This window comes from Mchenga conophoros, linkage group LG23 (assembly GCF_057382185.1).
Source record: "Mchenga conophoros isolate Kocher_MC1m ecotype Shallow Benthic linkage group LG23, M_conophoros_male_GT1.1, whole genome shotgun sequence".
Lineage (NCBI taxonomy): Eukaryota > Metazoa > Chordata > Actinopteri > Cichliformes > Cichlidae > Mchenga > Mchenga conophoros.
In genome coordinates this window covers 13,584,880-13,612,298 of record NC_140547.1, presented here as the reverse complement: position 1 = coordinate 13,612,298, position 27,419 = coordinate 13,584,880, and the positions used below count along the sequence as shown (strand labels likewise).

At 39.0% G+C, this 27,419-nt stretch overlaps 1 protein-coding gene across 2 annotated transcripts in view; it reads left to right on the top strand.

Moving 5' to 3' along the window:
• The window catches only part of lpp (LIM domain containing preferred translocation partner in lipoma), a 182,406-nt gene that overhangs the window by 25,474 nt on the left and 129,513 nt on the right, over positions 1 to 27,419 (top strand). For both annotated transcript variants that reach the window (XM_085264092.1, XM_085264093.1), the window contains one exon: positions 4,085 to 4,129. The gene's annotated coding sequence lies outside the window, so the exon portion shown is untranslated. The remainder of the gene's footprint in view (positions 1 to 4,084; positions 4,130 to 27,419) is intronic.

The window sequence follows — 27,419 nt, the reverse complement described above, 5'->3', positions numbered from 1 at the left end:
TTTCTTTCCCACCTCTTTGCTGCACTTTACTTGACAGAGTCATATCTCATAAAAAAAAATCAATAATGCACATATTTTTAGATGTAGTATGATGTAAACTTTCCATGGTTAACATTGTTGACATATAAACCTACTGAAATCTGAAAAAAAAAGTCGTCCCTTTAAATTCATAACTTTTATTTTTACTTTAGAATCGGCGGTGTTCGGTTAAAGTTGCCTCATATACTCTCACAGTGAAAACAAGATCTACTGAAAAAAGCTAGTTGACACTTTTTAATGAAATAAATTGAACAATGAACAAAAAATGAACAATAACACAAATTGCATCTTCCAGGGCATTCTGGGAATTGTAGTTCAAAAAAGGTTGTTTTTTTTATTGTGCCTTCAATCCATCTTCTTCCACTTGTCTGTGTTTATTTGTAGAATATATCAACATATATCGGATAAAAATGTGTTATCGGTAGCTAAGCCTTTGTGCCATAATGTACAGCAGGTATTCTTTTTACTTTTCATGAAAGTGAAGTGTTTAAACAACTGCCACACACAATCACTCTATTTTTCCTTTTAGAGCTTTGTAATTGTGTGAGCATTAATTTTTTTCTTTGTTTTGTTATTTGTTTTTTTAAAATTAGGATTATGTCTGAAAGCAGGTGTTTTCTTACAGTTCTAACAGTTATTTTGGAAAAGAAAAAATATGAGTCATATATGCCTGAGATTAGAAAAATGTGCTTGATAAGTTATCTGCTCGGGATTAACGGTGAGCTTCTTCCAGTGTAGCTGAGTGAAATCTCTGTCAGCACTGGCACAACATTTCTGTTAGACTGTCTCTGTGTTAGACACAAAATAGGTGAAAGCTGCCAAATTAGACCAAATTAGGTCTTATTCTAGCTCATAACCATGTATAGTAGTCATGACCTGAAAGCCTCACTTTTGAATATCATGAGACTTGTGTGCACGTTGTTAATGTAGACTTTAGGAAAATAGTCTTTCCCACACATAATTTTACTCAGGTGAAAGAATATAACTAAGTGTGAGAAAAACTAGAGCTTAGAGAAAAATCACACACACATTAGCAATTAATCCTTTTGAGAGAGAGAGAGAGAGAGAGAGAGAGAGAGAGATTCAACCATTCAATCCCAGATTGACTCACTTTTATTTTGAAAGCTAGTTTCACCAAACAAACTACTCCTGGTGTTTCCTGTCATGTGTTATGTTCTCAAGGTAGGTCACCACAGAGACACTTTAAAAATTAAAATCAAATCAAAAGGTACTTAGTAGATTTAAAGAAATAAATCCTATAAAATAGGTTTAATAATTAATTTAAGAATGTGTGCACACATATATATCCCCACCCCCCATTCCCAGCCCCATCATGAATACAATGTTTGGGAAACCGTAAAAGTTTGAGAGTAGTTTTAAAAAATTTCTTCTTGTACAGATTTGGAACAGCTGCTGTTTCCTACTGCTGCCTTACAGGCACAGAGCTCGTTCACTCTAACGTTGCTTTAAATTCTCTGAGTTGGCCAAGGTTGGCAACGGACGGCAACGCGCACACACACCCGTGAGCAACTCTATCCCGTGTTTTCCACGATTTCTGGCCAGATCACATTTTCTGCTCAGCTGGACATTTCCCCAGATGTCTGAGCACAGAACGTGCTGGACTCAGACACTCAAAGATCAATCAAATTTAGTGCCCAGGTCTCAGGCCCTCTACTACTCAGGAAAGCCTTCACAGCCATTGGTCAGACGTTGGCGCTAACGCTAGTCCAGGTTCTCTTTTTTTTTTTTTTTACCTCAGGAAATCTGGATGTAGCCTCAAAAGTCTGTTTGTGTTACACACACACTCCTGTAAGCTTTGTGTGTGTGTGTGTGTGTGTCGAGCTGCAGAAAAATAATATTAGCACTTGCTAAACCACCCTGGGTAAATAAAGGTATAAATAAAGAATCCAAACCACAAAGCAGTGGCACGCAACTTAAGTTGATGGTAAGACAAGCAAACAGGAAGTGAGGAATATTTTCTAAACACTTAATAAGGTCCCAAGTTAGCTGTTACTTTCACAGTCAACATTGCGTGTGCAGATAGCACAGTAGTTATTGTGTGTGTGTGTGTGTGTGTGTGTGTGTGTGTGTGTGTGTGTGTGTGTGTGTGTGTGTGTGTGTGTGTGTGTGTGTGTGTGTGTAAAAAGGGTGGCCTTGATGGGGATACTTGGAGGAGAAAAGCTGAAGATGGTGTTATAAGAGAGTGGCCATTTTTCATTGTTTGGTATCTGTAGAAGAAAATAGGTCAGGGCGGTGAGCTCTGAAACATTCTGTCGGCATGCAGCTCAAAGATTCGAGAACAACAGATGAATTCTTTGCACTGGCACGGTGACAGAAGGCTAGCTCACACGTGCGTCAGTACTTCAGCAGATAAATTAGAAGGAAATATTGGAAAATACCTTTGTAATACACAATTTTGTGGATTGATATTTAAATGACTGATTGTCTGCTTTTTTGTTAGCGACTGGGGTTGGATGATTGGTAGAATATTTTCACATCTGTCAAAATCAGTCAGCAGGTTTTTGATTTGTTTTTGTTTTTTTAAAGGAATTTTTTCATTTGAATTTTTTTTTTTAATGTCCTTGTTGAGAATTCGTGAAATTGTACTCACAGCATTAGTTTTTTTGTTTTTCTTTAACATCCCATCAAATATTTCACTCTTGCTTGATGTCTAATGGTAATACTTATACATTGCTAGACGCAAAGTTGGTTAAATAATTTTTTTTTACCATGTGAGCTTCTTTTTAATGTGGAAAGTTTCATAAATATGAACTAAAACATGCAGCAGACATCCATTATTTCACATATATTATTACATATTATTATGAAGTAGTTGCAGTTTGTCATGTTTATTTTCCCTTCTGGTGGAAGGTTTTCATAAATATAAAGCATGCAAGTTTAGTTGATGATAATGTGTGTATGGGGTGGGGGTGGGGGGGTTGTTTTTTATAAAATATGCCAAGGTGCTCAGCAGTAAAACTCCTAATTAAAAGTGAAAAGTAAAACATTTTGGGGGATAAAATTACTGAGTACTTTTGTTTGCATTTTGAATAGGCTCAGATTGTCAGACTGCATGGAAAGACTCCAAAATAGAGCTTGTTCATCAACATTATTTCCCTGGAGAAACGTCCTCAGCACCTCATCTGCTGGTTACTTTCCATCCACGCCCGGCTGCAAAAAAAAAAAAAAAATCTCAAAATAGGAAGCATGTGCTAGAACAAGGAACGCCACTTCAAGCAATACCCGTTCCTTAACATTAAGACGGCGTACAGAAACTGGAGTGAGGTTGAGAAAAGACCTAGTTGTCAATTGCTTGTTCTCAAAACACGCTACAATACTTGCAAAAACAGAAAAAGTAAGTGTGAAGGAGGCATGGATAACGATTCCCAAACTGGCGCCCACCAGTAATTATGATGCGAGTACAAAGAGATTTTTGCCATTCTGAAGGGAAAAGGGGAGTGTAGGTGTATTAATTCCTGTTCCTTCCTGCTTCCTCGACTTGGAAGTTCAGATTTAGAAAAATAGCCCCCCTCCCCTCCTTCAAAAGGAAAGAAAAAACAAGAACTGTCACATTGACTGACGCCAATCGTATGTAGCATCTGTGTTCCCACTACTGCTCCCTATAGTATATGCCACACTGTGGCAATGTGGGAAACTGACACTGTCAATTTATCAGAACAAAAGCATTCCTCAGCAAGAGAAATACACATCTTTGGGCCCTGGAGACAAAAATCATTCCACCCCCACCCTTACCTGCATCTAAACAGAATGTAGGACATTCACAACACCAGAAATAGAAATTTCAGTCACAATTATCATTTTTGAATTTATCCCCTGCAGTCAAAAGTTAGCGTTTAACTTGAGGAGTTAGAGAGAGACTTTAATGCCAACTTTTTAAAAGTAAACAGCTGCATGAAAGGCGATGTGGATGGATTCAAAATTGGACCATTTCAGTTTATTTCTTCAGATCTTTTCTTCTTGAAATGATTATTTATTATTTGCGACAAACTTGTTTTTATTTATGAGGTGTTTGTTGTTTTTTCAGGTGTCTGATCCTGTAGCCCCCGCCATCACTTTGTGTCAAATTTGGGTAAGTACCCGACCTAATTTTAACTCCTCTTCCTCCTCTTCTAATGTGTTCACGGACCAGACAGGCTTCCATGAACGCTGGATGTGTTTCCATGCAAAGTCTGGTTTTATGTCTTTTATTACCATACTTTAGGTCGGGCATCTTACATGCATATCTACAGGAAAACTAATGCGATGCTTGATTGGTAGAGGTAGTTAATGCGGAGTGGCCCTTTTTGGTTTTCCTGTTTAGACATTGAACCAAAAGCCATCTTACCTTTGTTTGTTTCTTTTATAATCAGGATGTACATCAGGATGTATGTTGTGATGAATAAGTAGGATGCACATGTAACTCGGTGAGTTCTGTGTTTGTCACACGTACACCAAATTTGGAGGTAGGAAATTTTAAAACATGTACATTTATGATTAAATAATTTGCAGTTTTTTTCAATAAATGTGTAACAAATTCTTGTTTATTAGTTACAGATACTTGTGTATTATTCAAGGTATTTGCGTCATTGAAAATTGGCTTAAGGGTGTTCCCGTGATGCAGTCTTAATTTAGTTAGTTAGCCTCGGTGAGGAGAAAACGGATCATGTGTTTTAGATACCAAATGTGGGGAAAAAGCGGGCTCCTTTTAAAAAAAAAAAGTGGAACTTTGTCTAGTTTTCCACTACACAGAAAGACCACAAGCCTTCAGCTCCTGTGTGCTCCTATTGTCCTGCTCTGAGCCAAACCCTGCATAGGAATTTATTTGTGATCGATTCTGATCTACAGCGAGGTTACATAGATAGATGTCGTGACTTTCGACTGCATTACTTCAGCCTGAAAACAACGGTCACGTGACTCACTGTGGTGTTGTAAACAGCAATAAAAACATCAGTAAAATTATGAAATTACCTTAATTTTACCCATCCAGATCATCATGCTTTGTGTTGTTACAGTCTCCATACTACATACTTCATTATGTAATTATTTTTTTAAAGAATTCATTTTTGCTAATAATGTGCACAATTGCGTTGAATTAATTTTTAGGTGCATGAAAATGTTGAAATTGTGTGAATTTAATTTTGTACGTTTAAACAATGTAGAATTTGATCATTGGGTCCTTAATGCAAGGAGTCTTCACCCTGATATTAAGGTTTGATAAAATTCTTATGCCACAGGAATTTTATCTGATGTTCTCTCGTATATCCTCATGACCACACACGTCTTGAGGGAATTTCTTCACATCAGTTCACTTGATGTCAACAATGAACTGATAGATTTTGGTGATAAAAATACAACAACATGACTCCATGACGAAGGATTCAGTATTCACGTGGGACATCAGTTACCGAATACCTCACTGCTTTCCAAATTATTATGCAAATAAGATTTTAATGTCATAAATATTCAGTTTTTTTTTTCCAGTTAAACTCAATGACGGTATTGTGTGTCAGGCCTCTTAGGATCACTGATATATTCATAATTAGTGATGTCATAATTAGTTTGCTAGGTGAGCCCAATCAAAGGGAGCCTAGCATGCCACATATTTCAAACAACATCAGAAAGAAAAAGGATCTCCCTGTCGCAGAAAAGTGTCAGATGCAGTGCAGTGCCTTGGACAAGGCATGAAAGCATTAGATATTTCACAAAAAGTTTAGCGTAATCATCGTACCGTGAATGAATTTGTGGCTGATTCGGAGCACAGAAGGGTTTGTGCAGGTAAAGGCATAATGAGGACGGTTTCTGCCAGACAACTTCATCGGATTAAGAGAGCAGCTGCTAAAACGGCATTACAAAGCAGCGAACAGGTATTTGAAGTAGCTGGTGCCTCTGGAGTCCCATGAAACTGAAGGTGTAGGATCGTGTAGTTGTGCATAAACCTGACATTTGGCCATCTCTAAAAAATACAAGCAGAAACAGCTGCAATGGGCCCAGAAATACATGAAGATTATTTTCAAACAGTTTTGTTTACTGATGAGTGCCGTGTAACCCTGGATGGTCCCGATGGATGGAGTAGTGGATAGTTGGTGGATGACCAGCGTGTCCCAACGAGGCTGCGGCATCAGCAAGGCGGTGGCGGAGTCATGTTTTGGGACTGAATCATGGGGAGAGAGCTGCTAGGCCCCTGTAGGGGTGTGAAAATAACCTCATCAAAGTATGTAGTGTTTCTGACTGAACACTTTCTTCAATGGTACAAAAAGAACTGTGCCTTCCGTAGCTAAATTATCTTTATGCATGATAATGCACCACCTCATGCTGCAAATAATACCTCTATGGCATTGGCTGCTGTGGGCATGAAAGGATAGAAACTCATGATGTGACCCCCATCCTTTCCTCACCTCACCCCTATTGAGAACCTTTGCAGTATCCTCAAGCAAAAGATCGATGAGGTTCAGAGGCAGTTTACATCAAAACAGCAGCTGTGGGAGAAATATTCTAACATCGTGCAAAGAAATTCAAGCAGAAAATGTTCAAAACCTCACAAATTTAATGGATGCAAGAATTGTGAATGTTAAATGAAAGAAGGGGTCTTATATTAACCTGTAACTTGGCCTGTTAGGATGTTTTTAACTGAAATAACTTTTTTCTTCTAATGCTGCAAATTCAACAAATTACCATTTTCAGTTCTTTACAACAATACATTTTTCAAAACTCTTTTGTGGATAATAATTTGAAACAGTGTAAATAAGATTTGAATTGTGCTCTTAAATATTTTTTTTCATTACCTCTAACGGGTGGAGGCAGATGGTTGCCCTTCCTCGAGCCTAGTTCTATTAGTTCCTTCCTGTTAAGTACTTCCTTTCCACTCTTGCCAAGTTCTTGCTCATAGGGGTTTGTCTAATTCCTGGGCTTTTCTCTGTATTATTATAGGGTCTTTACCTTATAATATAAATTGCCTTGAGGTAATTGCTGTTGTGAATTGTTGCTATATAAATAATATTAAATAGAATTTAATTTAATTAAATGGCCAACTATATTCCTCTTTCTGATCTCTAGTTAACATCCTTCTTTGGATTGTGATCTTTTTGTGGAAATGTGTTTCAAATTTGGCAAAAGTGCTCTGACTGAGAGAGAGGTCAAGGAAAAAGGTAATTTTGACCTCAAGAAATGTTTTTTGTTGATGTTTTTGTGACATATCTTGAGTAGGGTGGGTATCATTTAGGTTTTATCCGATACCGGTGCCAAACCGGTACTTTTGAAACAGTGCCGGTGCTTAAACGGTGCTCGAACCAGTGCTTAATGAATGGAGAACACAAATTTTGTCCAAAAACCTCTCATGTTTAGCTGTTTTCCATTTTTTCTTTGGTCATTTTAGCCTTTTTAGCCAGGGTGAAGGGAGTATCTGCCATCAAACAAGAAGACAGCCGCATGTAACTACGACGGTGTTTGCTAGTTCACCTTACATGCATTAATGTAATAATGTGGTGAGCATACTCAACGTAAATTACACACGAACAACATTAAGCTACTCACGCAGGGGAGAATGGCTGCTGCCATGATGATGGCAGCAGCAGCCATGATGGGTACCGGATACCGGTACCCATACCTAATCTTGAGTATTAGTATACACGAGTTACAATTCCATTTAATAACCGTTAAGGCCCATAAGCCTAGAGAATGGTTGACATTGGTCTTGCAACTACTTGTTGGAAACCACCTACCAACCACTGGCTGGAAACCATAAACCAACAGCTGGTTGGCTACCCCTGTTTGGAAACCACTGGTTACGAGGGTTAAATGTGTAATCCATAACCAGTGGCAAATAGTTGCTGAAGGCAATCTCTGTTAAATTGATTGCTAAAGCCCCTTTCACACAGGCCTAGAAGACCGTTCAGTGAACCTTAGGCAACAGTTGCTTGCTAAGGAAAAGTGTGTACAATGTGAATGGTTGGCAAGTCATTGCTGGTAGTTGCAAGTAGTCCGTAGGGAAAAGCTGGTCATAGTGTGGTTTACAGCGCTGGACCACTGGTTGTTTTGATTGTTTTGGAAAGTGCAGGTTGCATCTGTAAGGCACAGCTTTGTTTTAAGCTTTGTTTCCAGGTCTGGCACTTTTCCAGTTTCACTAAAGCCCAGAAAAGCGTGAGTGTGTGCAGGTAAGTCGTTGTATTACATGTAGACTGTGAGTGACTATGGCTGCAGGCAACCAAAGCAATCAAAAGGAGGTTTTTGAGGCAAAAATGTTTCAAATCAAAATGATGAGACCTGTTGTTAATTCAGTGTTGTCGCAAAGTTTTTTGCTGCTCATTAAGTATGCACTTGGTGTATTAGTTAAGGCCTACAGTATCTCTTTGTCTTTATGTCCTGATTAGCTGCCTCTTTGTTGGCATTATTTCTGATAAGCTGCTGAGAACTCCTTTAACATCCACATCAAACTTGTGTTTCTGTCTTCTGATAACACTAATGGTTTTCGCTGTAATTGATTTCAGTCAGATGCAGTTTATTGATTGATCAGTACTTCAGTCACACTTCTGCGTCTATAATCCCATTGGAGATGTGCAAGCCTGACTTTCCCCCCCCAAACCTGTTGCTTGAATTGTTTTAGATCACCTGAATTCACTTTTAAGTCATTTTACTTCTATTAAGCAGCGAATACAGTTTCACAGAAATTTCACAAATCGTAAAAGCAGACGTTAAGATAAGCTCTGAGGTGTCTGTGCTTAGCAAAGCATGCACTGTTGTTGAAAATCAAAATTTGATATATTTTTGAAACAGATGGTAAAGAGCTCATGTGGGAACTTGAGCTTTTCTTCACTGAATATGAAAATGTTGAACAGGTGGTCCAAGAAGCTTCATTCCCTACTGCAGCTTTCATTAACTGACTTTCATTCTTCTAGTAATAATACGCTTATTCTGGCCCTCAGAGAGGGGCAGACAAAAAAGCTGCTGCTTTTTTTTGTAGGTAAGAAATGGAAAAAATTGAGGCCTTGGTATATAGTATTAGACATCAGCATCACCCAAAATCATGTGACAGACATGCAAGATTTTTAATGATCTGATAAGCATCCAGAATGTGTTTCATTTGCTTCATAGTTGTGTTTCCAGGTCTTTTTAGTGGTTATGTGAAATACCTTGCAGTGGGATTTGTTCTACAGCTGGTTCTCTATCACTCTGCATAGGCAGAGCTGCATAAGTCCCACCGATTGTGATTGTTCAGCACAGAAGCTGTGCAAACAGAAGTATATAAAGTTATTTACATTTTTTTAAAAGTAGCAGACACGATTCCTCTGTGGGTCCTGAGCAGGGGTTCAAGTGGGAATTGGCTTGTGGGGGGAACCCCAACATTTGGAGAGGTGGTCCAGTGTTGGGTAAAGAATCGCGCAGAAAAAATTTGTTTAATAATTTGTATTTTTAATGCTTTTAGATTTTCCTTTCTGGACAGGCTGTTATCATCTGATGTGCTGCTGTTTTGAGATTTACTGCTCTTTGTGGATTTAGACAACTGAATTCAGCGAGATAAAAGCAGATGTTGCATGAGCTAATATGGCTCCTTTGCAGTCCCTCGACACAAAGTACAAAAGGTAGAATGTGGTGAGTGAAACTAAACACTAACGAGTTAAATTGATTTCCCTTGATCTAACCTTGTGGTGACCTTTGACACCAGAGTTTGCTCCACACAGTTCCTTACCAGATAATTTCATCAATACATCATGTAAACTGATTTTAAGGAAACAAAAACGGTAACTAGAATATTAAAATGCTATATGTAAACTCTCAAAGGTTGTGTAGAGTTACTCCAAGATGTAGTGCTTTACACATTCGCCTGTTTGATTCTGGGAGGAGACACGAATCCCAGGAAAGTCAGAAAATCTACCAAATCGAACATTTGGAGCTACCCGCTGTAGTGACCCCGTGGGAACGAGGGAGGAGCCAAAACTAGCTTCTTGATCAAATGTCCCTTAGCTGAGCACTCCTTATTTTTGCAAATGATCTCTCATCCTCTGCTTTCTTCTCTTTCTTTCATCTTTCTGCGTGAAATAGTGAAAGATGTGAAGTTGACACACAGGAAATAGAGAAACTTGAGCTTTAGTCAGCTGACAGATTCAGTTTTTCATTGCTGAGATCTGTTGAGCTGTTTGGAAAGTAGCATCTGAAATGATCAGCTACGTTACTATGGTCACGCTCGCTCCTCTTCAGCAGAGCCAGCTACGTGAAGAAGTGCCATGAACGTATGACTGGGATAAGTTTAGGGTGTAAGAGCCTTGGGGGGGGGGGGGGGGGGGGGTTATCATTTTCTGATTTGTTGAGTATGATTGTGGCAGAAGCAAATCTAGGCTGCTGATTACAAAACATTAACAAGCTTTATATTATTATGCATTAATGTGCCTGACATTAACAGAGTAAATTTCTCATTAATTAAAAGTGCTGGGCAGCTAAACTGCATTGTTCGGGTATGTTGTAGAGAAAGTCTTTATAAAGAAATAATTTCAGCTTTGGTTAAAAACAAATCATCCGCAGCAGTTTTCTTATATAATATTATTCAAAAAAGTTGTGGGTTTACAGTTTCACATTTATAGCATGTAAGGCTCGAGAGAGATGATGCATTATTTTAAACATGCAGAGGACTAAGTGACTGTTTCAAATTTATCTAACAGATGAAAAACATTTACATCCTGTTTTAAATTTAATTTTACACGTGTTAATTTGGAAATTCTGAATAAAATAATTGTACATGTAAAGCTTCATCTAAAATTGTTGTTGAAATCTGTTTCCTTTCACAACACTTGTCATAAGGTGAGTCGTTTCACAGAAAGAGAAGCATTTCTATCCAAAATGTCCTTTAAGCCATCCTTTGAAAACTAAATTAGCAGCAGCTGCCAATAGTGCTGAACATTTAAGGTGGGATTTGACTCCAATCAAATGTTTTTTTAAGATAAAGTAGTGCAAACCTGCCTTTACACAGAGATTGGTTTCATTTCTCCTTCAACAGTAAAGGATCAAAGAAGCAGAAAAGTGAGTTGATGGATACCACCGCACACGACCGGGTCACAGCGCTGGTGTAAATTTAACTTGCCGGGGATGCTTCTTGGTTTCTCACACTGTTTGTTTGGATTGCTGGCTCACAGTTTGGCTGTTTGGGCCAGATTCTTGAAGCACACATCAAATCGACGGATGACTAGTGAGGCTGGCTGCCAGCTGAATTTCAAGAACAGTTGAGCTTCACAGTAGAATATAAAATGCTTAACTCTTTGTTGAGCCAGAGACGGGCTTTCTTTGACTCATTTCCGTGAAAGGACTTTATATAAATGGATAAATCCTTCAGGTTTTACTGGACTCTCCGAGGAACTGCATCAGGGAAGTTATGTTATGTCCTCTGTATGAATTGTTGTGGTCTCTCGTTCAATAGTCATGAATTGCAGCACCGATTGTTCTGTTTTTATTCTTCAAGTTCCTCCCAGTCCTAATACCATCCTACCGTATGTAGAGAAATCACAGCACCTAAATGGAGGCATCTTTTTAGAAAAATATAAGTCCTAATTCTGAATCGTTTCCCTCTTTACATTCTCTCCAGAGCTTTTCCAACCTCATAGGTTTGGCAGCATGCTATATGTGCATTTATTGTTAAAAGCTTTCATGACGGAAACAAAACCCCATGTAGAAAATCTGATCCAAACATGTTTGCTTGGTTTTAGCTTATTATATCTAAAACAAGTGCTTCACTGCTCATATCAAGCCAGTAAATTGTGTTTTATTGGCTACTACCTAAACCTATTTTTTTCTCATATGCATATTGATATGATTTATGTTCATATGATGAGTAGCACAAAGTCACACATTGTTTTTTACCTGGAAAAGCATAAAACATGGCCATCCAAAACAGTCAAGATGACCACGACTAGGCGCATGAAGGTTTTTGTGCCCACTTTTGGGCCCCTCATGCCATACACCAAAGAAACCCTCAGATTTGTTGATCTGTTTAAGCTGCAGTGTTTCCCAGCTATCCCTCTGATATGTCAGTGCCACTTTAGAGATGCTGGGGCGATGAGACTAATGTAGGCTCCGGGAGGATTTTTACTCAACACTCCCCTATTTCTCTGTGTGTGTTGTATTTGCAGGGAGCGATAGGCTCAGAGCCTAGATGAGAAACCTTGTAATAATATGTGAGCTGCCTCACTGCTGTGTAGGCACGTTACCACATGGTTGGTTCCATTGAGTCTTAAGTTTTATGCGACAAAAGAAGTGTTTCAAGTATCCTGTTATTCATTGTTTCTTGTAAATGTTCAGTGGAGGCGAGTCCTGCCGGCTCTGACAACCTTGTGCCCACATTTGACCAAATATTAGACAGAGCGACGGCACAGGAAAACAAACTTTCCTCTCCAGCCATCTGGCAAACATCAACAGCACCTTGTTAAAGCAGCAACTGCAATGACTGGACTTTATTAATTTGCATTTTTTAAATTATGGGGCATGAAAAGTCAGGCCCCACCTAACTCTCCTCAGAATATTTAATGAAAATTGTACCTTCATATTTTGAATATTTTCTTAGTTACAGGCTCTTGAAGTACAAGGAGCAGACTGAAATTTTGCACTTTTTAACTTTATTCCAGCATTTCTGATACTGATTTCTGCTTATTACAGTGATTTGATGAGTTGGTATCCAAATGCTAATTAAAAATGACACCTTTCATATTCTATTGCTTATTTTGAGAAGCCGTCCCTGACGCTTTTTGCTGATATCGCCCTTGAAAATGTACCCAAAATGCATTTTTTTGAAGTTTTCTCCAGCAAAATCTAAGAAAACAGATCAAACTTCCGCTGTGTCAATGCTTGTTTCAGTTCCTCAGCATCACAGACGTTAAGCTAGTGCAGTTTATTTAAACCATGATATATCTCATGATACTGAAGCTCAACGTTGGTTAGAGATAAACCACTGAACAAAAACCGTATTTTGGCTCTAAATTGCGACAGTTGGAGTGGGTGTAAAATTGATTTGGCTTCAGTTTTTTTTTTTAAAGGAGCTTTAATGTGTCTGTCAGCACTCAAAGTTTCATGTACATATCCCCTGTACTTATGAAGGCATGGCAGATCAGAAATGCCCGCAGGGCCTGTAACTGAAGAGAAATTGCATTTGGCTTCATCTAAATAAACTGAAGTTATTGTTCCCCCTCAAAAAATAAAAATCAGCTGATTCTGGGGGATGTCAGGTGGGAACTCTTTTTAGATTTTGTTGATTTTATACGGAATGAACCTTTGAATGTTTATCACAATGATATGAAACAAAACTGTGGCCAAAATGGGAGATTGTTGTTGTGTAATGATTTTCAGGCAGATTTTCTAAATAACTCGAGATGAGCTTTAAGTTGTTTAAGACAGACATAAGTATGCACTAATGAGTCTTTATAATTTGATTATTATGGTGGATGTCATGTTATCAGGCCTTATGACTTCCTTAAAAATGTGGAATTCCTTATTTTGAGGAATGTACAGTCGGCACTAATGACTTAATCATATAAAGTCATTTCTTTTTTTTCTCTTTTTTCGAAGAAATGAAACATTTTCCTTAAATATCCTATGTAAAGACACTCTTGCATGATGTCTTTAAATGCTTATTTTTTACATGTAAAACAAGGAGGAAGCTTGTTTTCTTGTTAAATTTAAGTTTTTGTTTTGTTCTTTGCTTTTTTCCATTCCTAATCAAACGTAATCATTCTCGTACCTGACAGCGTTAGTCCTGCGTCAGCATGTTTGAACGCCTCGCGTGGCCTGATTGGACGGTCGAGAACATCAACATACAAAAGCTGTTCAACAGAAATTTGTTTGGTTTGCTTACATGGAGCCTGAAGTGTTTTACATTCATAAGCACTGCTTAACGGAGAGCTGCAATAGCGCTGTTGTGGTATCTATTGCCATGGGATTGTGTGCCTCATTAACATCAAAATTTGGCAGATTTGGATGAATGAGGCTGAGAGTGCAGTCATGTCACAGGGGTAATCTTTCTCACTTGTTTTCCATTTTCTTTCCTGCCTGCTCACCTCTTCTTCATTTCTTTCTTCACTCTTTCAGCCTAAAAAACCAACAACAACTCATCATTAGAAAGAGATTCTGCCCAGACCAGCCTCAGCAGATAAGACTCAGTGAGTTATGATGGCCGAGGTGGACATGGCCAAGTGGTCAGAGTGAGATTACACTGCATCTGAAATAAATATTTACTTGAGATATCTGTCCTGAAGATGTTATCGCACACAGGCATGCCGAGGGCAGATACTCTGTCACATGCGGTTGGTTCATGCCGCCTTAAAGCTGAATGGACCAGACCCACTTTATTCAAAAACCATTTGTTTGTACTGGACAGAGTAGATTTAATTTCTTTTTCACAGGTATACTTTGTACTTTTAGACTTGCAGGTCCTACATCAGATGATTTCATACTACATGTGACTGACAATGCTGCTAATAAATTGGAGTTTTAGTTGCCAAAATTTTAAGGTTAGTCCAGAAATGAATGGACAATATGATGGGGAAGCTTTTTCTATATAGTCTATGTCTGTGAAGCCTTGCTGCAGCTCCTGGGGCTGCTGAGGTCACGTTGTAGTACTTTTACAACTGTGCACATCGTTGGTTTATTCAAGACTGATTCGAGTATTTTTGTGTTGTTACTTTATCAACGGGCAGTGCACAACAGAGGTAAAGGAAATGCAGTAGGGGTGGAGTGGGTGGGGATGAGTGTCAGGGTGATTTGGGACAGCAAGAGTGAAAGGAAGGTTTACGAGATGGTAGTGAGACCGACTGTGATGCATGGTTTGGAGACCGTGGTGCTGACGAAAAGACAGGAGGCTGAGCCAGAGGTGGCAGAGCTGAAAATATTATGGTTTTCAATGGGAGTGAGCAGGATGGACAGGATTAGAAGTGAGAACTTCTGCCAGGCAGGAGAAAAAGAGGTTTGTGGATATAGTGAAGGAGGGTTGATGTGACACAGGTAGAGACGGGGCAAGATGGAGGCAGATGATCCATTGTGAGGACCCATCAAGAGTGCAGCTGAAAGAAGTAGTAGTGTCATAACATTGTTTTTGTATGACTCCTTTCATTGCCAAAATAAAAATCAAACTGTGTCTTCAGCAATGTCTGCATTCCTGCGAATGCACAGGTAAAACTCAAAATTGAACATTTCTGGTCAAATTCCAAAGCAAAGCGTTAATTGCTAATTCTCTAGTGGTGGACTGTGTTGATGTTTGTGTGAGCATCATTAGGGTCAGCCATGTTAGCACGTTTGCAGAAATTATATGTGAAGCATAAAAAAATTCCATCAAAATAAAATAAAATGAGGAATCAATCTGTACCCTCTGTTTTCTCCATAATTAGGACAAAATACTGATTTATCAGAGGGTGGTTGAGATGTGATATAGTGTGTATCTATCTTTGATCTCACTCATATTAAAAAATTAATTATTAAATAAAATAGTGAAAAGGGTCTCTGCCAATATTGTGGTTTTAGATGTTTTATGTTCTAGTTTAATTGTAGCATTTGGTATTTTGGCTCTGATGTTTTTTGTTTTTTTAAAGTCACAGATATTAATATCTACTGTATATTGTCTAAAAATCTTTCAGTCGGCCTAGCTTGAATTACAAAATAATAAGGAAAATTCAGCTTCTGCTTGCACCTCCTTTTTTTTTTTTTTTTTTTGCTTTCTTTTCACAGATGCTTTTTTGAATAATTAATTTCAAACTTTTTTTCATTACAGCACTGACAGTTAGGCTCTTAGTCTTCTTGGTTTGGTTTGAGAATATATCTGTATCTGATTTTGTCTCACTTAGAGGTAAAAAGCTGGTTAAAATCAAACGCTTTCATGTACAGATTCAATACACTGGAGTCTTAATTTACAGCACCTCAATTATCAAGAGCTGTAATAGCTCAGATAGCAAACTTTACAACAGCTACAAGGACACTCTCACTAGCAAGGAGCATATTTAGAATGCGAACACAGTCAGCATGAATCTATTTCAGTGAATCAATGCTGCTCCGTCGACAGGGAGGGACCATGCACCTTAGTGCAGCGATGGAAAATAATTGTGTATTGAACTGCCGTATGATAGAGCAATTGTAGCCTTTATACAGAGCTCTACAGCTGGTTTGATTGTTGCCATCACACTGCATGTTTACACACTGAGGATAAAGGAGTGCTCTTAAACAATTACTGCAGCTTTCCACGAGAAACTGGAGCACAGGAGGATGCACAGCTGAGCCGCGATCACCTTCTGCACGGAAAGTGAAGAGCAGAAAACAAGTAAATAAGACGTGCTTAAGAGGAAAAGATTAGATTAAAACAAGCCCAGAGTGATTAAGAGAGCTGACATAGATACCTTGGTTGGATTTTTGGATGTGCCAGTGAGCGGGTTTTGGATTAGTGGGAAGCAGCAGGAACGCGTAAACAGCAGTAGCCATCAGTCAATTAAGTGTAAAGCCTCCCAAAAACAACTAGTTTAAATTTGCTTTTCATTTAATCTTCTTTGAGTGCCAGCGAGAGTCACAGCGCTGCAGAGTGAGCAGTGAGAGATTAAGAAAGAGTCCAAACAACTGGGCACGAGGACTAAAAGCAGCCCCGCTCATGCTGCACAGATGCTTCTGGCCAAGCTGGATTTCAGCACTTTGTTTTTGTGCAGGAGTTAGACAAACATCTGATTTCTTTTAACAAGTTATCCGCGGACGAATCGCGGATGTCCAGATGTATCCAGATTTTAGATTTACTCAGCTGCCTACATTTCACCACTCAGCAAAGGCTATTCAAAATCATCATTTGAAGAGGGGGAAAAAAACACGCTGGTGATCTGATCTGTTTGTCAGATCGATCAGTAAGAAAATCTCCGAGACTCCCCAGGTCCTCATCAAGCGTGGCTGCAAATCTCTCTGCGGTGTTCACTGGTGTGAATGCAAATAATCAAATCACATTTACAGCACGAGAAGAATAAACCCTGCTGACCTCGAACGTTTCACAAACAAGGAAGTACTCCTCATTAAAAGCAGACATTGTGTCTTGCAGGTTTATATTGACTAATGTTTAAATCGTCATCTTTTCAGGGACATTGGGCTTAATAAAAGCAAAATTTAGGATTTTTTTAGTTTTTCCAAAAACATGGCGATTTCCCTTTAGGCTCCATCCTGCCAGCAACTTGCACCAACAAGGGATTTTTCTTATTTTTACATGTGAAAGAAAATCCTCAAATTCAGTCAGTAAGAACCCCATTATAAGGCCTAAGCTACCAGTCTAATTTTCTTAGGGCTAAGAGTCACTTTAGAAATGTTCAAAGTCTTTTTTACTCATCATCAGGCCAGAGTGAAATCCGAACAACTCAATCAAAACTTCACATTTTTTCTTTTCTCAAGTAAAAGCTGTAAATTTAGAGAGAGTGAGTGAATAATAACCTCAAACAATCAAACTCTGATACTATTGAACCTGTTTAAAAAAATCTCTTTTTATAACTACCACTATAACTAAGTGGAGATACAAACAGTAATGTTAAATGTCTTTTATTTGTGGTGTTACTCGGCACCCTCTTCACTGAATGTACTTTTAAAAGAATTTTGTATTTTTATATATTTATTTTTTAAGAGGTTTTTAGGTAAATGGTGTTAAGTAAGTCATGTTAACCATTGATGTAAAACATGGATGTAGCCACTATTCATTAGTTGCAGGGCCAGATAATCACATTACAATTGTCCAAAATGCTCCAGTTGCCCAAATACAGTCCAGAGGTCCCGGTTGGGACTCCAGTTAGCTGAGGTGAAGCCTAGCCTGTGTCAGCACACCGGACACTGCTCCAAGTGGACATTAGAGGAACTGCAGTTTTTGGAAGCACCGCATTCATTTGTCAGTCCCTGAGGTTGCTGCTTTGGAGATGTTTGTTTCTAGGATTATTTGAACCTAAATAACCTTAATTTCCATAACATAAGTAAGCAGTTTGTTTTCTAAACATAAACGGGGATTAAAAGTGATGCAAAAAGGGAAATAAAAAAAAAAACACTGACTGAACATGAACTGCATCCAAAAACCACGTTCTATCACGGGGAAGCCTGTTGTTTAATTCACCTCACACCATCACCAACCCCTGCAGAAGTTCTGTGTTTTTACCGCCCTACTGCTGTCCCAAGCGTTGAACTTTTGAAAGCTCTCTCTTTGTTGTTTTTGGACTAAATGGCAATTGATGATTGTTTTTCCCTTTTTTTTCTGTAGCATGCTATGTCTGTGAATACTCGAGCAAACATGAGCTGCAGCTGGAGATGCTAGTTACCATAGCTGATGCCAAATGTAACTGAAGCGACAATTCATTTTTAAACTGATAGCTAGGTTAATGTTATGTACGGGTCATGTGACCTTTAAAAAAATGTATAGAAGGGTGTGTCAGCTGATCAGTACAGCAACTTCTGACCCGCTTTTAGGTCGACAACCTGCAAAGGCCTTAGCTACTGTCAGTATAGTGACATACATTAAAGAATGTCACCGTTTTGGACACAGCTAACTATCCGTCTGTAGTAATTCACAAGCTCTTTGTTGCACTCCCACCGTGGCTTAGAAACTTGCAGTGCGCTTAGATGCTGGTATTGTGCGCCTTAAAAAGAAGATGAGGAAACTCTGGCTTAGTGTGACATGATGAAGTTATGGGCCTAAAGCTCCTCATTGTTATGTATCTGTGGTCCTGCAGTCCAGCACTGCAGAATATAGAGTGTGAAGGAGAATATATGAGATGCTGTTTTCTGTGTGTGCAGCTGAAGTAATACCTGAAAGTTGAGACAAAGGGGCAAAGCACCCTGGCTCTTTGTTGGCATCTTTCATCGGGGCCAAGCCCAAGTGATTTGGAAACAATTGCAATGTGAAATCTGTGTCTGCTGCAATTGCTTAAATGGCAGCTCAAGTATTTAAACATGCTCAGATGATTTACACTCATGCCTGTGTGCTGTGCTAAGGGGATTCCTGAGCAAAGTCATCTGCATTCAGTAAACAACGTGTTATTGATGAGTTGATTTCGTGTGGCTTTGCCAGTGAGCGAGCCGGGGAAAGGATTAAGTCCCCAAGCCAAAACCCAATACAAGTTTGAATAAGGGGATAGATGTGCAGCACTCATTGTAGAAAGAGAGGATAAGCTGTGTTCAACATTAAAATAACAGCTCAATACGTGTGATATGAAAAGGTTCAGAAAGCTCAGACGTAAATGGGAAACGAGCCCGTTTACTGTCTCAGAATGATAAACCGTCCACCAAGAGTCCACGATAGGAAACACCGCTGCTCCAATACTGTGTTTGGAAGAAGTTTGACTTAGTTTTTCTGTTGATAACAGCTTGGCGAAGAACAGCAGCGGAAGATTTTTTTTCTTTTTGAAGATGTTTCATTTGCTGAAGGACTGAGTAAGAGAGGAAAGGTGTAACAACAACAGCAGGTGCTGTGAGGAATCCAAAACCATTCTAATCTAATTACAGCTTCTCTGACATGTTTCACTTGTCACGTCTTGCCATTGTCTTTCCATTTACTAGTTTGGTTTCAGTCATGGTTGTTGTTGGTGTTTCAGTACTGGTGCAGTGCCTGCTTGGGGAGAATGTAACCCAGGTTACTGTTTGTAAAGATAATTCACAGATGTCCCCAAAATGCGTCATATGCAAGCAGTCAAAAAGATACTGTTTCGTAAAGGGGACGATGGCGGTTGTGCAGAACACGTAGGTGAGAAGATGTCATTTACATTTTTTTTTTTTTTTGTGGTCTGTGGTGGAAAACCAAGCAGACGACAGTGGTGATGTGGTGAGCTGCCTCAGGTACAGGTGAGACTGAAATAGAGTGCAGCAAGTCCAGTTGGAGTAACAGATCAACCAGATCAACTAAACATTAGGCATACTCCGATCCAATCCCATCAGTGCTGCTCACATGATCAGGAATGCTATGACATTTTTTATTAATATATAGCACATTTCATTACATGTAAACTTTTATTACAAGCACTACCTGCACACTTGGATCTAATTCTGGGGAAAATTAATTTAACGTGAAATACTATCATTTACCCTAAACTATTATATAAAAATCTAAGCTCAAATTTTATTGGTTTACTGAGCTGTTAACGTCATAGCATGAGTATTTCCTCCAGTTTTAATCTTTGAGGTACAGGCCCTCACAATACGAAAGGGTGGGTTGAAGTGTTGTATGATAATAAACTGCTGCAGTTTAGTGGCTGCGATGTAGAGTAACAGAAACAAGCTGGGGACAGGTTAAAGGAGCTTAAAGGTCTTCTTTTCACCTATATTTGGATGCCAGGTCCATCTCCTAGCTGTGATTCTATCTGTCAAAGTAAAATTTTAACACTTGTGACGAAACATTTTTTATGTTACAGCTTGAAAAAAATCACATTTATCAAACAGCTTTAGGTCAGAAGGTTTTTTAAAATCCTTAGAATTTGATCGTGAAGAAGGTCCCGCCTCACAGAGAGGGTTTGCACTTGCATGTATTTGTTTGGACATCAAATTGTGGGATGAACAAAGCTAACCCAGCAAGTTCTGCAAACTCACAGCAATATTTTAATAACCAACAGGGTGGAAATAACTGCAGAAACTCATGTGCTGTCAAGCAAAGGTTAGTCTTAAATTTGGATAACTGAACAACTTGGGCCAACTCTGCACCAGCAGATCTTAATTAAATAAACAGTATTACAAAGCTGAAAAAATTCTCTTCTTTTAAAATTTCATTGTGCTGTCAGAAAAAAGAGGACTTTAAGCCTCATGATCAATACAGTGAGAAAACTGTATCCATCCCAGATCTCCACAGGTTTTAAATAACTCTGCATTCCGAAGTGATTTACAGCTCCAACACCACACACATGCAATTATGAAGACTCACAACGCTGACAGTTCGAGCCCCCAAATTGCAAGCTTGCCTCCCTTTTATCATATTTTATTTTATCACTTGACTCTTCCCCAACCAACCGGTTCCAGTCACACAGCCAGACAATTGAGTGTTTGCGAGTTCTGGATCATAATTACGTCTGTCCAACCTTAAAATGTGTCCTCCTGCAACTCATGCTTTTCTCATGAGACGATGATTCCAGTCTGTCTTCATAAATTAGATTTCTGAAAGTTTTGAGATAGTCTTTGTGCTTTTTTAAAATTCTCTTTGAGGAAGCCTGTCAACTTAATTATCACCTAGCCTCCTGCTGTGGACTCTCCTTGAAACACCCAGCTTTATGTGCACTGCACTCCTCTGGCCTTTGACCACACCCCCTCCTCCTCATCATATAACTTTAGCATATATTTAGAATTGGATACAGGAGGCAGACTATCTCTACTTTTAAGATTAGGCTTAAAACTTTCCTTTTTACTAAAGCATATAGTTAGGGCTGGACCAGGTGACCCTGAATCCTCCCTTAGTTATGCTGCAATAGATGTAGGCTGCTGGTGGATTCCCATGATGCATTGAGTTTTTCCCTTCCTGTCACCTTTCTCACTCACTATGTGTTAATAGACCTCTCTGCATTGAATCGTACCTGTTATTAATCTTTGTCTCTCTTCCACAGCATGTCTTTATCCTGTCTTTCTTCTGTCACCCCAATCGGTCGCAGCATATGGCTCCACCCCTCCCTGAGCCTGGCTCTGCCGGAGGTTTCTTCCTTTTAAAAGGGAGTTTTTCCTTCCCACTGTCGCCAAAGTGCTTGCTCATAGGGGGTCATATGATTGTTGGGTTTTTCTCTGTATCTATTATTGTACGATCTACTGTACAATATAAAGCGCCTTGAGGCGACTGTTGTTGTGATTTGGCGCTGTGTAAATAAAATAAAATTGAATTGAATAGAAAACCGCTTCCACCTCAGTGCACAAATATTTAAAACAGAGAAGTCAGCTGTTGTACTCCTCTGGTATCAGCCGACCAGCAGATCCTGCTCAGTCACTTCTTAACATCGAGTGCTCATTTCCAAAATGAAAAGCAGCAATTAACACATCAAGGATGACTTTAGTACCGCGCTCATTTTTCCCCACCTCCTTCAGCCTTTGCAGGTAGAGACGGCATTAAAAAAGTGCCCCTGTTGTATGATAAGCATTTCCTCTGCTGTGATAAGAAGCCCTGGGATAGTGACTGTCAAATGAGGCCAATTAATGATGGCTTGATGTGATGTTTTATCTTTTCGAGGCAAGTCCGCAGCTCCTCGCTCACTGTTTTTACCTCCCAGATAAGCTCTACTTTGTTGACTTTGCCCCAGTCTGCCCCAAAACCAAAGGCACTTATTAGCTACCTATCCGAGAGTGACATGTGTGGCTACAGGCCAGCGTTGAATAACGGTCCTTCACTGTCACCTCTGTAGTTTCTGGATTAACAGCTTGATTTGATTTTAAGCCATCATATACACAACAGAGCTGGAGCATTTATTTAGGCAAGGACCAGTGTTCCAGAGAAAAGGCCGTTTGGATCGCTCGTGACGAGCGCTGGTTTTTTTGCTAGGCAAAGAAGCTGCGCACTTCAAAAGGATGTATTTCATGCTAATTTAAGGGTTCACCACGAAGATATCAGTTTAAGTAGACTGAAGATTCAGTTGTTTTATGTTTAGATCAGATAGGAGCCATTTAAGATTTAAAGAGTCAAAAGCTTTGGGAGAGTTCCAGTGCTTCCTGCTGAAAGGTATTTACTATAGCACTGCATTTCTTTTTAAAGACAGATAAAAAGGCTAAAGCTAATGATGTCCTTGCTGAGAGTTTAATTTTTTGAAAGTCGCTGAGAACTACTTCTTATTCATGACCGCATAAGGAGTTAAGAATGTGTAACTTTGGGGAAGCCATCCTCAAAGCTCACCTGTTTTCATGTTGGACTTCATTACTTATAGTGAGAAATTAATTGAGAAATTGATTTTCAAGGATTCTTAGATGTGGACAGAAAATAATTGTTGCCGGCGGGAAACCATAAAGGTCATAACTTTATGACTTGTGGAGCTTTTGCCTCCAGGGCATTTTGAAATGCATTCTAACATGTGCGTATTGTTGTGAAAGCATGACCTTTTTCTCAGTCTGTCAACTCTTTTGATTTTCTTAAACCTCACAATAACCGTGAGTTAAAAACATGCATATTAAAAAAATGAAGGTAGGTTTCTCACAGGAGGCCTGTGTCCTATGTGACAGTCCTATGTATGCAGTCGCCATACTTTCCTTTCTGTCATTCTAAAACCTTTCTTCCTCTTTTTAAGGATGGGTTTGTTGGAATAACGGTTCTGAAGTCAAATTAATTGGAAAAAATGAAAATATGAGACATTTCACGCTAATTTGTGCTAATTTGCAATTTGTGTGTGAAGTTTCTCTTTTTATAGGTAACTTTTTATTCCAGGATAAAAAACAAACAAAACTAAACTAAGACCTGGTTGATAAATAGTCCTGCATTGAATTTTTTTTAATGTCTTAACCGGCCTCGTCCTTTGGTTAAGAGTTTTTAAAAGTTCAAATATTTAGCGAATAGATGACTTGCTCCCTCACCAGGTCTGCTCGATTTTGAGGTGCTAATTTGCTTGTTGGTGGAATATTGGTGACCAGTGAAATGAACTAGTGGCATCTTCACTTATAAATGATTGCATTGTTCCAAGTTCAGCCGCAGACCTTTCCACCCCATCGGTGAATTTTGCAAATGCGACTTCATGTCACTTTGCTCCACTGAGTAACTGTGAGTGCCTCAGACAATCCACAGTGCTGCTGCTATTCAGGTGAACTCTTTAACTCGATTTTCTCTCACTGATTAAGTCTGATCAAGCCTCCGATAACGCTGCTACACCTGTGTGAAAAAGCATTAAAGCTATTAGAGCTGTGGTATTCATCCACACGTACAGTTTCTCAAGATCATCTGGTAGATCAGCTTCTGTTGTTTTCCATTGATTTGTGAAAGTATAAAATATATCTTCTTTGTTTATTGTTGATGCAAATATTATTTTTTAAGTCTGCCATCTTCCGCAGAGGTATGCGAGAGATGGTTAAGGTTGTGTTGTGATATATTTACAGCTGTCAGTCAGCAACCTCCTGAGACTGAGATAAGATAAACTCCTGAGACGTCGCATCTTACCACTTGCAGTATCAAGGAGCACATACACCAGTCATGCAAGCCATCCAATTCTATTTGATATATCCCAAGCCAATACAAGCTGTCAGTCAGCATTAAACTCAGATTCACATATTTACAGAAAAGTTGTGCTGCTGTCATTAGGGAGCAAAGGCCAACAACTCAAGTAAACTACTCAACCAGCTGTTCAGAAAAAGTCATGCAGATCATGTTAGGAAGTTGTTACTTTAGCAAGCAGTCGATCAGTGGAATCAGTGGTTATTTATATGCCCACATCATGCAGAAGTATCATTTTTCTTTTATACTGTAATTCTGAAACTCAGCAATTGAATGATGCCACTCCTGAGTATAAAAGAAGTTTAGAGAGCGTATTCAAACATTACATTTTCTCAGTAAGTGTTTTGACCCTTTTAACTCTCTCTCTGCCTCTTGTTTGTGTAGGAATAGTACATTTTGGGTTTTGTTTTTTTGTGGTTTTTAGCACAGATAAAAATTTCAAAGATATGGTGACACCAGAGAGAGTGCAGAGACATTGAAAAACCAATGTTCTATGAATCCTTGTAAAGAGAAACGCTGTTAAAAATCACTGTTTAAGGTCAGTTATGAGAAAAAGAAAACCCCTCAGTGGCAAGTGGATAAAGACCTTGGCCCTGGAAGCTCAAGGTACTTGAAGGATCCTATAGTGTGAACACAGCCAGTAACAAGGTTATGGAGCGTCATTACGAAACTTTTGTGGTTGTTTTGTGTCTTTTTTTTGGGTATCATTTGACGTGTCTTTGATGTTATTTTTGTGTTTTTGAGGTTGTTTTGTGCCCATTTTGTTTCTTTGCAGTTGATCTAGCTCACGTATTGGTCACATTTCTTGTCTTTGTTGGGGTTTTGCTGTATTTTATCTCTCATTCTTTTGCATGTCTTTGTGGCCTTTTTGTGATTCTTGCTCACAGCTTTGTCTCTCTCTTTTGACATTTTCCCGTCATTTTCTTGAGATGCACCCACTCGCGTGCATAGACTGTGCATAACAATTGATATAACCACTGTTGAAACCGTACCATTTGATAACCAACATCGTTTTATGTTTTTGGAGTCAGAAGCTACTACATTTGCATGAGAGGGTGGAGTGTCAAATGATCAATTTGGGCTAGCAAACATGGTTAACAAGCTGTAGTCCCAAACTGTGCAGGTGCATCACACAAGACCTGCACCAGCTAATTAGTAAAAAGTAACAATAAACTTAGAAATTCACTCATAAACGAATATGACAAATAATTTGGCTTGACAGACTTATTAGAAGCCAAATTATTTTTCAGATAATTGTTTTAAAAATGCTCCACAAGGTATCATTAGCTCAGACACAGTCTAAACGGCTAGTTTGGGGATTCTAGTCAGTGGAGGTGAGGCTTGTCAGATGATGATCAGCTACAGCTCTATTTGTCAGGACGCTTATCGGCCACATACCTAAATTTAAGAGACTAAAATGTAAAATTGGAATTTTTTTAAGGGAGTCTCTGGTGATTGCCTTGTTTTCTATAGCCAAAAAAGCCTTGAGTGCACTTGAGAGGAAGTGCAGGTTTTCACACTGGAAATGTCTGAGGTAAAGATCACTGTTGATGTTAGCGCAGCTAGCTTAAAAACCGAAACTTTGATTTATCTGTAAGTTACAGTGGTGTGCTTTGAGTGCAGTGCTTATTTTCTATCGCTTAAGTGGTGTTTTTTGCATTTGCTTTTAAGGATTTTGCATCTATTTATGCATCTTTTGGCTTATTCTCAGAAATAAAGTGTTTGCGATTTGCACGTGTCTTTATGGTTTTTATGGCGTTTTGTTATTTGCATTGCTTGTGGTTTGTTGACATCTTGACCTCTGGGCTTTGTTTATTTATGCAGACACGATCACCACAAACAAATGTGAGTTAAAAAAAAAAAAAAATACAGGAAAGCTGTTGCTCAGATTGTAGGTTTACATTTAAAAAAAAAAAAAAAAAAATAAATTCTTTCTTTGGCTGAGAGAAAAATCTGAGGATCGTAATCTACAAACACACTCTGTACTGTAACCAGGCTGCTGCTGTAAGGGTCTGAAGTCAGATCCATCCTGCTTGAATACATTTCAGATGATTTAAAAATGATTAACTGAAAACAGCAACGCGACCTTTTCATTTCTCAGCCCCCCCCCCCCCCCCCCCCCCCCCCCCCCCCCCAGCACCTTTTTTCTTCTTCTTCGTTGCTCAGGGTGGTTGTGCAGGGTGTTTGATGGGGGATGGGGTTGCTTGTCTTTGTAGTAGTCACAGCTCCAAATCTCATTTGTAATGGTTATCAGCTGGTTGGGCTCTTCACAATAGCTAATGGGGAAAACAAATCGGTATTTGCCATGTTTATCATTTGATTAACCTTCATATTATCCCTCTGTGTAATTAGCCTAATTATGAGAGGCTTTACACTGACACTCTGATATCGCTTGTATAAACAGGTCTGAAATTTCTTGGCCGTGTTCAAATGGAGCGATACTTTTCTTTAAAAACTGAGTGTGTACCAGACATGTGTTGTAAGTTCCATCAAGTGATAAAATTATAAAATAATCTAAAATCCACAGACACGTCAAACTGCCTTGTGCAGAAGGGTCTTGTTGGTAGATGTCAAACAAAGAGAGTGCGCCTAGTGTAGAAGCAGACAAGGAACCGTTAATACCCGTTGCAGCAACCCGCCCAACAAGTTTGCTCTTGCATCTCTGGGGAAAACTTGCTGCCTGCTCGCTTTTGTCAAACCTGAGTCTGCCAGCTCTCGTCAGATCTGCGTCCGAGTGCAGACTGGATGAGTTGTGATCGGGACCCTCTTCTTCCCCGAGCTCTGAGCATACTTGCTTTGACACAACAAAAAGGTGATTTTGCCTGCTAGCCTCCTCAGTCCCCTTTGTCATGGCCAGTTTGTGTCAAGCGCTGGTGCAATGACTGACTTACAGCAGGTGTTGAAACAAGACAGATTGCAGCTCGTATTAGACGTGAAGTTACTTCACAGTAATGTATCAAGACCTCCGAAGACCTTTTCTTACCTTACAGTTCATTTAGGCCTTTTTGTGACTGTGAGGATACAACTTTAGTTTTAGTGTGATGGCTTCTCTTGTAAACTTTTCTTGACCAGACCCCAGAGGGCTGTGGGGCAAATCTGGACTTCTACCACAAGACATGTGGCCTTGACATCAAATATTTTAAGTGACAAAAAGTGTTTTTAAAACACAGCACTATGTTGTAAATATAAGACTAGAGGAAATAAAAGGAAAACTGCCATTTATTTAGAGTAAATAATTCCATTTAAATCTAATAAAATAATAAAATATAAG